This window comes from Meriones unguiculatus, chromosome 10 (genome assembly GCF_030254825.1).
Source record: "Meriones unguiculatus strain TT.TT164.6M chromosome 10, Bangor_MerUng_6.1, whole genome shotgun sequence".
NCBI lineage: Eukaryota > Metazoa > Chordata > Mammalia > Rodentia > Muridae > Meriones > Meriones unguiculatus.
Genome location: NC_083358.1, coordinates 86,232,837 through 86,246,923, shown reverse-complemented (window position 1 = coordinate 86,246,923; position 14,087 = coordinate 86,232,837). Strand labels below are relative to the sequence as shown.

General features: G+C 41.0%; 1 long non-coding RNA gene across 2 annotated transcripts in view; it reads right to left on the bottom strand.

The window, feature by feature from the left end:
* Window positions 1-307: 307 nt before the first annotated feature.
* LOC132657054 (uncharacterized) overlaps window positions 308-14,087 on the bottom strand; it is a 31,196-nt gene continuing 17,416 nt past the window's right edge. For both annotated transcript variants that reach the window (XR_009594893.1, XR_009594892.1), the window contains exon 4: window positions 308-1,547. This is a non-coding gene — a long non-coding RNA (uncharacterized LOC132657054). The remainder of the gene's footprint in view (window positions 1,548-14,087) is intronic.

Here is a 14,087-nt window from a genome sequence, read left to right as displayed (position 1 = left end):
TTAAAAGAAATTTAACCATAAATAAAAGTTTTCAAAATCCAAACAATATAAGCAAAAACAAACCAAATAATAACAACAGAAAGTCAATCAAACAAACAAAATCTACTAAAACAAAAGGCTCTCTCACAAAGTCCCTGACCACAGTGCTTAAAACCATTGGTCTGTAGGATACCAATGGGTCTGTTTCTCTTCTACCACTCACTGATTGACCTTAAGAAATATAAATTAATAAATAAATAATCAATTCATGTTGTGCTGCTGTGCTTTATGTTCTCATTGGAAACTACAGCAACAGGTAAGTCCGCTCTGTGGGGGTTTTGTGGTGTCTGAAACCACAAATGATAAGCTCTGAGAATACACCTAGACCTAGTGCTTAGTGAAAACTGATCCATCTGTTGTACTAACAAGGAAATAGACAGTATGCCTGGGGCAAGAGGAATAGCAAATATTCCAAACTATATTGCAAATAGTTACTGCACAAGCCAGGTAAAGAATTACAGACACAGGAAACCCTGCGTCTGTGGTAACAGAGGGGTGTCAATCAATCCTTCTTTTCTATATATCAGCACAGTTCCAGAGCCACTTGGAGTCCCCCTGACAACGCTGGGAGATGATGCAGTCTTCTGAGCTATCACAGCCCCTAGTCTAAACCAAACATGACAAGTGTGTGAATCCAAACTCCATCATTGTAAAGAAATCTTAAGTTAATGAGCTGATTCTCCCCCCGTCCAGTACAAGCGCAGTAACACAGAGAGTCATTAAAATGTTCCCTACTCTTCAGACATGTATTTTCATTATGTGTCTAAGACAGACAGTGAGACTTTAGCGGCTAGAATAGGTCCTAAAGCCAGAGAGGATCAATTTTTAAAACATTATTCCTGTAGAGTAAAAGGTAAAGTGTTTTTATGCAGTCAAGGAAATGCTGTGAGCCCTGCAAGCTTCCTCCATTTATTGCTCTAATCAGCAATCCAATCGAAATTCCCAATAAAGAATATTCCTTAGCCTGAGTATCCGAGGCTACCGGAGAGGTTGTTAAAGTAGAGTCTTTGGGTTTTGAAATGCTGCTGCCTGAACTTTGGTGGTCATTGATTCTTAAACAAGAAAAATCGGCACTTCGATTAATTTAAGATAACAGTTGCCAAAAATAGGCAAGAGGCCTTAGCATTATTTTTTTTTTTTTCCAAGCAAGCAGGAACTACAAGGAGCCATGTCGCTCCCGGATGCCGTCAGCCTCACCCTTCTGCACGTATTAACTGGTACAGCTCAGTGAGTGATGCCTCCCGAATGTGGGCTCGTGTTGTTCAGAATCACAGTTCCCATGATATGATTAGTAACCCATTCTGAGTCCTGTTCCCAGGTGGGGAGGGAAAACAAAGCGACAGGAAAAGAAAAATCCTTCAGACTGAGGAACAAGGCTCTGCCGTTGACAAGGTTTTGCAGCGAGGAAGCTCTCGACAGTCTCGTCCTCCCGACGCTGGCACGCAGCCAGCGGCCATTTCTGTGGGCTACGCTGAGAACCAGTGAGTGCCATGTGGGCGGTTGTCAACCTTAGAAGCAAGAAAAAGAGAGGGGGGACATGAGTTAAGAGCTGTAACATCAACTTTCAGGGGATTTTTGATTTCTACCCAGATTGTATATTCCTAAGTACTCAGTATGTATCCAGGTCGGCAATTACCACAGCTTTAAAGTTGACAATATAGGATTGACTGTGGAGCTGCACAATACAGCCCAGAAACTGGTGTAGAAATGGGCAAATACATTCAGCCTCCCGAGCAACCCATACAGGAAGTCATAGAAAACGTATATATTCACAGAATATCGTGTGATGTTTGGGTACGTGTAAATATTATGCAAGGTTTAAATCAGAGGAACATGTTTTATGGTGAAAACGGTTACAGTCCTCCTAACTGTTTGAGGTCAATAGTACGTTATTGTGATCATTTGTCGCTGTTCAATCAGAGGCAAGGACCTTGAATGCTTTCTTGACTCTGTAGTAAACCCTGAAAAAAACGAAAGTATAAGACTGCGTGCAGTACATTGGCCTGGATAATGTGCGTATGATATCGTCAGCACGCATTCCACTAAACAATCTTGAATTCTCCCTGTCCTCACAGGTAGCCATGTACAGGCATAAGAATTTCCTATTCAAAACCAATATAACCCCTGTGCCATCTCTGTTCACTACCAATTTTTCATTTTCAGGAAGGTTGTGATTAAGATAGCAAGACAACCCAGTTAATAAAGTCCTTGACGGACAGTACAAATACATTAGTTTTAGCCCCAGAACCCAAGCACAAGGGGCTAGACCGACACTTAATGATTAAGAAAGCATGCATACTCATCTTACAAAGGATCCACATTCTATTCCCAGGACCCACTTCACGGAACTTACAACTGCCTGTAACTTCAGCTCCAGCAACTCCAAGACCTATTCTGGCATCCAAAGTCATCTGGAGTCATCTATACATACGTCACACACACACACACACACACACATGCATGCACAATTTAAATTATTTTAATTACAAATATAATAAAAAATCATTTTTAAAAATCCATAAAGCTTGTGCATGAGTACCAGAAATTGGAAGGCAGAGACAAGTATCCTAATGTCATGGGTCAAGCAGAGGTCCTGGGAAAGGTTCTGTCTCAAAAACAAGAGGAATGACTCTTAAGGAACAACATCCAATGTTGACCTTTGGCCTCTAACACAAACATATGCACATATGCAACAAAAATGGAAGGAGAGAGGGAAGGAGGGAGGGAGAATGGAAGGGAGAAAGGCAGGAAAGAGGGAGTTCAGTTTTCCTCTTCCAGCCTCTATCATCCTTGAGGTAGTTGCCAAAAGCTAACAAATGGGAGGGAGGTCTACAATCTTTAAGAGTTATCAGAGGCTATCAAGCCCTGCACAAAACCATCTTTGATTTGCTGAAAACTTAGTTTTATTCTTCAGCACAGCTCTTCTCTGAAATTCAGATTCATACACCTAAAAGCAGCTCATTCTCTCTACTTAGAGAATTAACATGTATGACCAAAAGGGCGCTTGCTCTTCCTCCCAGAACAGTGTTCCTCTAGTGTTCTTACTGATCTCTTTAGAGAGGTAAGGCTCACCCTCCTTCACATACACAAGTGAACCTGCCCCCAACACTAGGAATACAACAGGACATATTTTAACTTTGTGTGAGGAATTTAAATCTTTTACATGTCCATGCTGTCAGGGCATGTGGAAGAATGTCAACGTAACTGATAGCTCATTTACCCAGTATCCTTTAGTACAACTGGTTCATTCTCTTCTCTGTGAGCTAGAAGTGTGGCAGCCTCTAGCTCACTTTTTTCCCTGTGACCTTCCTGCCTCTTCAGCATACACTACTGACATGTACCTCCACAAAGGGATATCTCACACTTTTCCTAATGGAATTACGTTGTCCATTTCCCCTTCCTGATCCCGACCAGTCATATCCAGTTCTTTACATCCCTCTCAGAGCCTGCTGGCCCCTGTAGTCCTCCATCTTATCAATCATGTCCCCCAAGCCTTATGCCGAAGAGCTCCCCTCAGGTTCATTCCTAATCTAAGATATTAGCCCCCTTAGACAAGTAGAGTATCATCACAAGGTTGGTACTATTACAAGAGCCTCCAGCCTTGCCACACTGGGCATTCACATTTCCAGGCATTCACATTTCCAGGTTCTGAAAGTTGTTTGCAGGATTCTAAAACCTCCTGGTGCCGCTATTATGTGTCGTTAATCAAAAGATGTTAGAGAAATTTTAATCCAGAAGCATGGCTACTCTGATCACATCTAAAGACCTTCTAGGTCTGTCTGTGTGAAAGCAAAAATGCAGACACACCCTTAGCACACACGTTTAATCCCAATGACAGTAAAGTTAGTTTGTATAAGGAAGCACCCATGTTTAAAAGTGATGTCTGATTTAGAGTCAGACAAAGTAACTAATCAGAGAAAGATTTGACAGAGTAGGACAGAAAGGTTTGCCAACTCTCTTGACAACAGAAGAGGAAAGAGAGGCAAGTTAGAGAGAGCAGAGCAGAGGAGGGGGAGGAAGTTTTACTGGGAGAATTTTGCAGAAACAGGTTAAAGAGAGTACAAACTAGACACAGGTGAAGACACAATGAGCCAGAGAAAAAGAAGGAGCCAGAAGATTAGAAGAGATTGCTAGAGTTAGTGTGAGTCCAAGCAGAGCAATTCAGCCAGGAGCTGAGAGAAGCCAGTTTGACTCAGTCAGCTTGGTGAGGCTTTTGAACCAAAACAAATGAGTTGAGCCAGCCAGCCAGAGTTCACAAAGAGCTAGAAAGGGTGAATTTATTCAGCAGTAAGTCTCACAGGCTAAAGGCATTCTGGGCCTAGATTAGATAATATGCAGGCTAGAAGCTTGCAGGACTGGGCCTCTGTTAGAAGACTGAGGCAATAAACCTCCAAAATGACAATTACAGAGGCAAATAAAAGCTAAATTTACAAAATGGGAAGAAGACATTCTCACTATGTCTCTGCCTGCTTCTTCTCAGATCCTTCAAGGGGAAAACTGGCTAGATTTATTCTGGTTGTCTATCTTCCTTGCCCCATGAACTCTTTCCATATCAAGGTGAGCTGACAGAAGGAAAAGGCTAGTCTTACAAGTCCTGCAGCTATGATGTAGCTCAGTGGTAGATCACATGTTCATGATGGGCCCATCTCAAGGTTCATCCTCCAGTAACAAAATAAGGAATACTTTGCTTTAAAGCTTCTACTTGATTCTTATGAAGCAAGTATGAGATGAGAAAATAGATGCACAGGAATACATGAATAAGTTAATAAAGAGTAAGTAATAAACCAAAATATTATTTTATCATGATTTCAAATTGAACATTAAAATCCAAAGATCATATTTAGCTAATTAAAGCTTACAGATTCTTCACTTTTGTTTATTTGAATTCTTGCTTTATGAGTTTTTCTCATGCTGCAATCTCTAACCTCAAATTAGATGCTCTCTTGGCCTGATAGTTACATAGCAAGTTATCAGCCATATCCCCAGGTCTGAGTGAAGAAAGCACCTTCTGAGGCCAAACGTTTTATACACTCTCTTTCTTAATCCTCCAAACAAACCTGGAAGGAATACATTTTTAATTTTTATTTTATAAATTAGGAAACTAAGAGTCAAAGAGGTTAAGTTACCCAAAAAGAATACGCCCAACAGATGTAAGAGCCAGAATTCATACCTAGATCTGCTTTTGACATATAAATAACTTGCTCTTAAATATCCTAATAAAGTATTTGCTTTCCTTTTGAAAGTTCAAGGAAGTTTGTTCCCAATTATACCTGTAACAGAAATTAAATACCTTGATTAAAAAAAAAAAGATTGACCAAAGGATACAAAATAAATACATGGGAGTATAAGAAAAGAAGAAAGACAAAAGGGAATGATAGAAGAAAGACAGGGGAGGAGGGAGAAAGAAGAAGGAGGAAGAATGGATGGTGGAGAGGTAAGTTACACTGTACAATGTCTGAAAGACAGCCACAATTTCAGTAGAATCACTACTGTGACTTTCTGGTTTTGTATATAGTAAGGTTTAAAGAACATTTATGAAACATTTAGAGATGAAAACAAAGAGAACATCCTGGAGATGGCAAGGTGGTTGGTTGCACATACCTGGGCTCCAAAACTGTAAGCCTTGTGGTGATATTCCTTTTGGTGGTTCTATTTAAATCCTGTTTTCACAGGTTCATTGCCTCCCCTAATAAGAACTAAATAAACTTTATTTATACTAACAAATGAAACTTAATACATTTATTTAAAAATACCTTGAGAAGCTGGAGAGATGGCTGAGTGGTTATGGACCCTCGATGCTCTTGCAAAAGGCCTAGGTTCACCTCCCAGCATACTGCATGGCAACTCATAACCATCTATAACTCCAGTTTCAGGATATGTGGCACCCTCTTCTCGCTCTGTGGCCATTACACACATGGTGCATTTACATGCATATGAGGAAAAATACTCAAAAAAAAATAAATGTAAATACTTTAAGCAATCTCTAGTAAGGCTTGGGGTGGGTAAGATGGCTTGCTGTGCAAGCTTGAGATCCTGAGTTTGATCCCCAGAACACCAAGAACCTGGTATAACCCCACACTATAAGGGACATAGACAGCACATTTCCTGGGACTCACTAGCCACCAGCCTAGAATCAGCTTCTTTGAGACCCTGCCTCAAAGTAAGAAGATCCCAGTTACAACCCCAGGTCCTACTCTGACTTCTACACATATGTCAAGCTCACATACTTATGCAGACACACAGAGTTCATATGACACACACACACACAAACACACACATATCTATTTGATTATACTAACAAATGCAACTTAATACATTTATTTAAAAATAGCTTCGAGGCTGGAGAGATGGCTCAGTGGTTATGGACACTTGCTGCTCTTGCAGAAGACCTAGGTTCAATACCAAGCATGTTGCATGGCAGTGAACAACCGTCTATAAATCCAGTTTCAGGATATATGAATCCTCTTCTACCCTCTGTGGAAATTACACACACGGTAACGTCAAATGTCTCCAAACAATCATTCAGATTCTACAGCAAACACCTAGCACACAGAAGGAATTACATGATTGCACCCAAACTATGGTTTCAAACAGGCAATATTGAGCAACAAAAGGCAAAATTAAATGCAAAATATAGTCGTAGAGCAAGGTAATCATATTACTTTGTTAAATTAAAAATAACCATAAGGGGAGATGGGCCTGGTGGCACACACCTTTAGTCACAGCACTCAGGAGGCAGAGATAGGCAGATCTCCGTGAGTTCAAAGCCAGCCTAGTCTATAGAGTGAGTTCCAAGACAGCCAAGGCTACACAGAGAAGCCCTGCCCCGAAAAATAAATATATAAATAACCATAACAATTTACACTGTCCCACAACAAACACACAAAAAATACGCTTACGGCAAACATAGAGTTCTACCTATCATTTCCAAGCAGTGAACTTCATAGAGTTTTTATTTTATACTCCTGGCACTCACTCCAGCAACTGACAAACAGAAGGCACTCGGTAAACATTTCTCGAGCCTCTTAAAAATATTAACCAGAGCCCCGACCTAACTTTTAATGTCACCCAGCACTGAAGAAACTGCGCTTATGCTTGACCTTTTTGGTAGCGCCACAGTTGACCACCCAAAGCTAACATCCCTTGGCTTACCAGCTTAAGTGAGGCACAGCGCTAGTATTTAAGGGGTTACCTCATTCGATCCACTCAGTAATCCCGCGAGGTGACCAAGATTCCTTCGTCTGTTTTACCTGACTGTTTTTAGAGATGAGGTGACGGAAGCCTCAAAACTTAGGTATCAGGGTTAAATTCATACTGAAACTTTTAACTTTCAATCATGAGATTCCACTCAACTTCTAAACCCAGGGTAAATTTACCTTGACTACCACTGCTTTCCTGGGCTCAACTGCCCAACTCGGGAGGAATACCTTATTGATGATGGCTCTACTGCATGATGTATATGTGGGAAATGAAGACTGGAAATGGGCCTGCCCGGCGCTGGGCTATACTATGAGAATGAAACATACAATGGATTGGAAAATCTGGGAAAATCAAAGAATATGAGATACTTTGTGCATATTTCAGATTGATCATACATAGTAATAACACTATCCTGGATCAACTGGGTTAATTTCTTTCCCAACCTAACGTCTACGATTGAGTAAACAGTATTGTAACCATGCTAATTTCTTAGTTTTGTGAACATCGTGTTTCTGCAGGGTGCTACCATTAAAGGAGAGAAATGACACCGTAAAGAAACCATACGTCATTTTTACACTTTAGATCTACTTTTATTTCAAAATACATAATTAAAATGAGTTCTGCTTCTAATTTTGGAAATATGACTCCTAGAAAATTTAAAAGTGTGACCGAAATGGGCCCAATTACTTTCCTGTATTGCTGAAGCAGAACATCAAACTAGAGTGATAACAAAAATAACGTCGATGCCTCTCGGCACCATCAATTCCAGAGCCATGTTTAGATAGCTTAGTCTACTTAATGAACAGTTTTATTGTTAAGAGCTAATTGGACCATCCATTAATGCAACCTCATAACACCATGAAACCAGTGACTAATGATTTGCATTCAGAGGTCAGCCAACCAAGCTATGATTCTAGACAGAAATGCACTGAAACCCTTTCCTGGAAGCCAGCTTCATTCCTCAGAATCTCCTCAGACATTTTCACCCCCACCACACACACACCCTTTAAAAACTGCCCTGGTTTTCTATAGCACTGAAACCAAGAAAGTTTCGCTCTTGGCATTAAGTAAATTTTTTTTTCTGTAGATTATCATTCCATTATACAAGCAAAATCAAAACTGCCAGTCTCAAGGCAGGGGATAGATGCAGCTTAAAGGGCCATGGTGATGCGGAGATGTGTTAAACAGAGTTTTACTGCAGGGGGGCAGGAATGAGCAGGAAAACACACTGTGGAAATACCACCAACCCCTGACTTATGCTTTTTTGTGGCGACCAGAGGAGAACGAATAAACTACACAAACCAATAACTCACTTCAAATCACTGCTTGCTCAGTGTCTGGCCAAGCCATGCAATGAGCTGAGAGAGTACTGGCCTCTCTGTCAGAATTCAAGAGTTCTGCATTCTAGCTGTTGCCCAACCTCACGAACCCTCATCTGCCAAATGAGTAGATAGGATGAGATTTGTATTGTTCAAATCGCTATTCTACCCCTCTGGTAGGTCGTGATATCAATTTCACGGGTCAAGAGTACTTTGTTTAAAATGAAACAGAACAAAAACCCCTCAGAGTTCAGTGCACATATTAAGAATCGACATTACTTCATGAAGATTTTGTTACATGTGTATGCATAGTGGGATATGTATGCACATTTTTTTACAGAAATGTATATTTTGTGATTTTTTTTTGGTTCATATCCTGTATCTCGATAAAAAGTTTTTCCAAGTGTGAATCTTTATAAAATTGGCTAAAATCATTGTTGAAATGTCCAGTGTTCCCAGAGTTTCTAAAGTAGTGTGTTCAAGGTTAAGTTATTTATAAGCAATGAGTCCAATGCCCAGTCCTCCTTGGTCTCCTGCGGCAGCAGCTCAAGGGCCTCTAAAGGTGAATAGCATCCAGTCCTTTCTTGTCTTGTACATCTGCTGTTCCTTGGCCACCTGAGAGTTGGTATTATTTCCCCTACCCTGAACTAGGCTGGCCCTGTCACTTGCTCTTATTGGTATGGTATTAAGTGCTGTGACAATGCTTGGCTTAAGGAGGTTAAGAAAGTTCTCTTTTGTGCCTTCCTGGAAACCACTACTTCCTGGAAACCTCTCTGAGACCACAGCACAAGACCAGGACATTAGGAAACTCAAGCTTAGCACATGAACATATGATCTGGAGCTGCCTGGCAAGGCCCTGGAAAGTCCAGGCCTCTCACCTGAAGCACCAGTCAGGACAAAAAAAAAAAAAAGCCATATTATGTGTTTTAGTTCCCACAGACACCACAGAAACAGAAGGCCCACGTCACCCAGCCCAACCTAGACTACAGCATAGTAAGAAATCACACTGTTATTCTAAGCCCTTAAACACTGAGGTGGTTTGTTACAGAGATAGGTTCCTGAAACAAGGTCCATGAAATTGTTACAAGATTGCTTTGGGTCCCTGGGGCTCTAAGAACTTACTGGAACACAGCTTCATAGTTATAGAGTTTTATTTGTTATTGTTTGAAAGCTTCATTTATTTATATAAGGAATTTTAGTCATTTTTAGTTCCAATTGCCCTCCTTCGCCTCTAGCTCTACCTATCTCTCATCTCTCTCTCTCTCTCTAGAACCCTTCTTCTCAACAAATCCTCCCCTTGCTTTCATTTTTTGTTGTTGTTGTCATTTTGTTTTGTTTTTTGTTGAGGCTCACAGAGTTTAATAATAGTTAAACTCTCTGAGTGTGAGGGAGAGTTTTAAGAAAAGCCAAGACAACTTGTCTGAGGCTACAGGACTCAAGAAAGTGAAACCTTCTCTCCAACTGTTAATTGTCAATAGTTCATCTAGGAGGGGTTGGGTGGGACCTCGTGGGCTCCTCCCCAGTCCATGATGAAACACTGAGGATCCCAATTTTATGTAAGCCTGTTCAGACAATTACAGCCGGAGTCAGTTTGTATGTGCAAGTGCTGTGTCATAACCAAATGATGTCTTTTTGTTGCAGCCTCGGCTCTCACACTCTTTCCACCCCTTCTTCTTCAATGTCCCCTGAGAAGAGGGTGTTATACTGTCCCAGTTGGTACAGTCCACTCCACCATCACTTATTCTCAGCACAGTTAAGGGCCAGTTAATATGGCCTTTTGCATTAAATACCACAGGCAAATATTGGAGAAAGCAGAGCAACGTGTAGCAAGGCTCGCAACATACAGAATTTAGTGAGCGCGGAGTGAAGATGAAGATTTGAGAAAGTGGGTTCAAGTCACAACAACAGAGGATTTCAGACATCTCGAGATGTGGCACGTTATTAAACCTACTGGAGTGTGGGTAGAGGCAAATGTTCTGTATGGTAAATAGAGAAAGCAAAACCTATGCTCTTAGATTTTCTTCTGACAAGCAACCCAACCAACCGTGTGGACTCAGGTGAAAACTGAGACATAGCAAAACAGGAGCCAGTACCACGCCATTGCACCCACAGCTGCTGCTAAGGACCACCGCGGCTCCAGCTTGATCCAATTACGGACCTCCGCATCTTACCACACAGCTCTGTTTTGATCCTCACCTGTCTTGGGATCTGTAGCTCATTAAGATCCGACAGCCTCCTCAGCACTGAGGGCTGCTGGCTTCTCTTTATTTGAGGACAACAGCAAGTTCCATGGACTAAGATTCAGTCGCTTGAATGGGTGAGCATCCTCGGCAGGCTGGAAGCTCCTTCACCATCCCGTGTATACCACGATGGACGTTTAAACAAATGAAAATTTCCAGGCTTTTCCCTTGAAAGCATCTGAAGTAATGCTTCTTCATTAGGAAAACATTCCTAATGAAGAAACTGTAAATTCAGATGGTATTTTGTGACATGGATCAAAATATTCTCCTTTACTTCACCAGTCTTGCTATTCCCCCAAAGAGCCATAAATAACAATAAATGCTAATGCGGGCTCTCATTCAGGAAACTCAACTTCGTCCCCTTTAGTGAGCCTGATTTCATTTCAAACTGACAAGGACTCAGCCCTGACTGTCTGCCTTCATTTATCCTTCACACTTTGGATCTGCCTCTGTACTGGCTTACAGCTCAGCCCATATGGAAATTAAATACACCCCCATTTGAGACAAGGGTGTCTTTCCTCACTGCTATGTTTCCAATATGATATATTTATTTCGGTGACAAGGTCCAATGCTTAAAGATGTAGTCAGACCAGAGCTGTGCAGACAGAAAAAGGATTGAAGTGGTTCCTTGGTAACTCCTGCCAAAGAGGCAGAAGGAGAAAGAGGTCCCAAGGGCCTGGTAGGTTCTGCCTGAATTATCCAGATAATTGCTTGGACCCTTTACCCTGGCAATAGAGATCTGGATCGAAAAGACATAAACCAAGAGAAATTTATTTAACTTTTTTCTTCATTTCCATTCATACTGAGAGAACTAAAAGTGAGTGTAAGGGGCAGGAAGGATTTATCTAGAGGACTCTGACTCCATCTTTCAGATGTTTGTGAAAAATTGTAAAGTGGATAAACACTAGGATGAACAAAAGGGAGACACACTCATCGAAGTATCTCATTCTCGACTAAACTCCAGAGGGCCCCAGACTACACCTACGCCTACGGTCTTTTTCTTTGTCATCTACCTTGCTCCATAGGAAGCCTTACTACTCCCCATTTTCTTAAGTATTATTTATGCTCCCAAATTTCTAGCTCCAGCTGCGACCACTCCTGGAGAGCACACTTCACATGCCGGGATAGAAACGTCCTGTTGTGTCAGTGACTACTATCAAGAGATAAAACATGAGAACATCCTCTGTGCCAAGCAATGTACTTAAACATCTGCAAGATTAAGTGTGTGTGTGTGTGTGCGCATGTGTGTGTGTCTGTGTGTTTGTGAGGAAGAGGAGTGTACAGCATACATGTGTACATGTGTATATTTGTGTGTGTGTGTGTGTGTGTGTGTGTGTATGAGAAAGAGAGAAGAGTACAGCACACATATGTGCGTGGCCAGTAGACAACCTCATGCATCGTCCCTGAAACAGCACTCTTGGAATCTCAAATGTGCTCTGTCATGCCCAACTTTTTTCACATGGATTCTGAGATTAGCCTCATACTTGCAAAGCAAACACTGCACCAACTAAGCTATTTCCCCATGCCCCTGATCTCTTCTCTACAAATAAGGAAACTGAGGCTTTATCCGTTAGTTGTCTAATCATTCTTGCTCATGAAGGAAGTGAACCCGTAGTCAAGAACAGGCCTGTTGAGTCATCATATGGACCTTCCTCATTGTATTATTTCCTTCACGTGTTTCAGATTTAGCACATGCTTAATACTGCAATGATGTTGTTAGTAGTGATGGTGATTGTCTTATCCTGGTTCTTCCCTCTGGTGTCCAAATACTTGGCTCTAACAAAATCTCATCTGTTGTGTTACCTCTGCAGTCTCGCTTTCACAGAAAGCCAGCCTCAACAATTACTAGTCTGGCCTAAGTCAAGGGATTTAAAAGTGCATCATTGCTAAGCATGGTTTGAAACCTGTTACCTGGGTCCTTAAAAAGCAATAGAATTTGTTGTCCATGCTGTACTGATTTATGGAGAATAATGAGAATCTCTGGTTTGCTCAGCAAAATATACTTTGTGAGGATATATAGAAATGAAATATTAAATGCAGGTCAGATTCTTTTTAACTCTGCAAATTGCACTTTGGAGGTCACCAGGCCAAAATCGAAGAGACTAGCCTAAAAAGCCTTTTGAGGGTAGGGATTTATTATTCCTTGGGCAAAAAATAAAAAATAAAAAATAATATGCAATCAAAAGACTTGTCCCTTACAATGCTGGAGACCAGTCTCTTGTCTTAAGACTGATTTTTCCCATTTTTCTCTTTTGTCATATTGTTCTGTCACTTAGTGTCAAGTGGACCAGCTCTCTTTCTCTTTGTAACTAATCACTGCTGACATGTAGTTAAAAATCTTTTACTCCAGAGAATCTGCCTGTGGTGTTTCAGGTTAACCTCACCCCTTGTAAAAAATACTGTACATGGAGACTCGGTCTGGGATCTAAAGATACAGCAAGCTTGCGGTGTGCTGACACTTTGTAGTACATTCGGCTGGGTCATCTTTCACTGCGGTGAGGGACTAACCACCAAGTCTGAAGTCCGTCACCAGCTTGGCTCAAAGTTCCCCTGGGTACAGCACATGAAAGGCTCTGTCACTCTGTGTGCCCTTGGGAAATTTTCAGTATGACAACCAACTGGACCCTTCATGATTGAGACAATTACTTCAATACTAAGAAGAAGAAAAAAATTTTTTTTCTTTGTATTTATTCTTCAGGCCTGAAATTGCCATCTAAAATTTACAGCTAGGTATGCCGTTTTATGAATTTTGACAAACGTGATATGAACACCAACATTCACAGGTCATCCCTCTCTAGAACCTCAGGCCTCAGCCATTGCTCACTTCTCTGTCTGTCAGATTGACCTGCAGCCACAGGGCACCATCATGTGAACCTGGCTCTTTTCACTCAGCACATTGCATTTGACATGTATCTAAGCTAGCGTATGCCCTCAGCTTGTTTCCTAGCGTTTAGTGTTCCTCGTAGCATTAGGTACGGCTTGCTTTCTGTTGTTTTCTTTCATAAAGTTTCAGTTCAAAACTTTTAATTATGCTTTTTTAAAAGGCTTGTTTTCATATCACTTGATTATATATTCTTTATATAGCCCAGAAACAAACCCATAACAATTAAATGACACTGTAATAGATTAAATAAAATGTGATGTTAATTACTGTAGGAACAGAAATTTTGACCATTCCCCTTCCATGTGAGACAACAGATACTTACAGAAAAAAAAGATAAGTTAATAAGGGAAAAATATTGCAAGCCTTTTCATCAAACATTGCATATAACATGAGAACCTTCAGAAA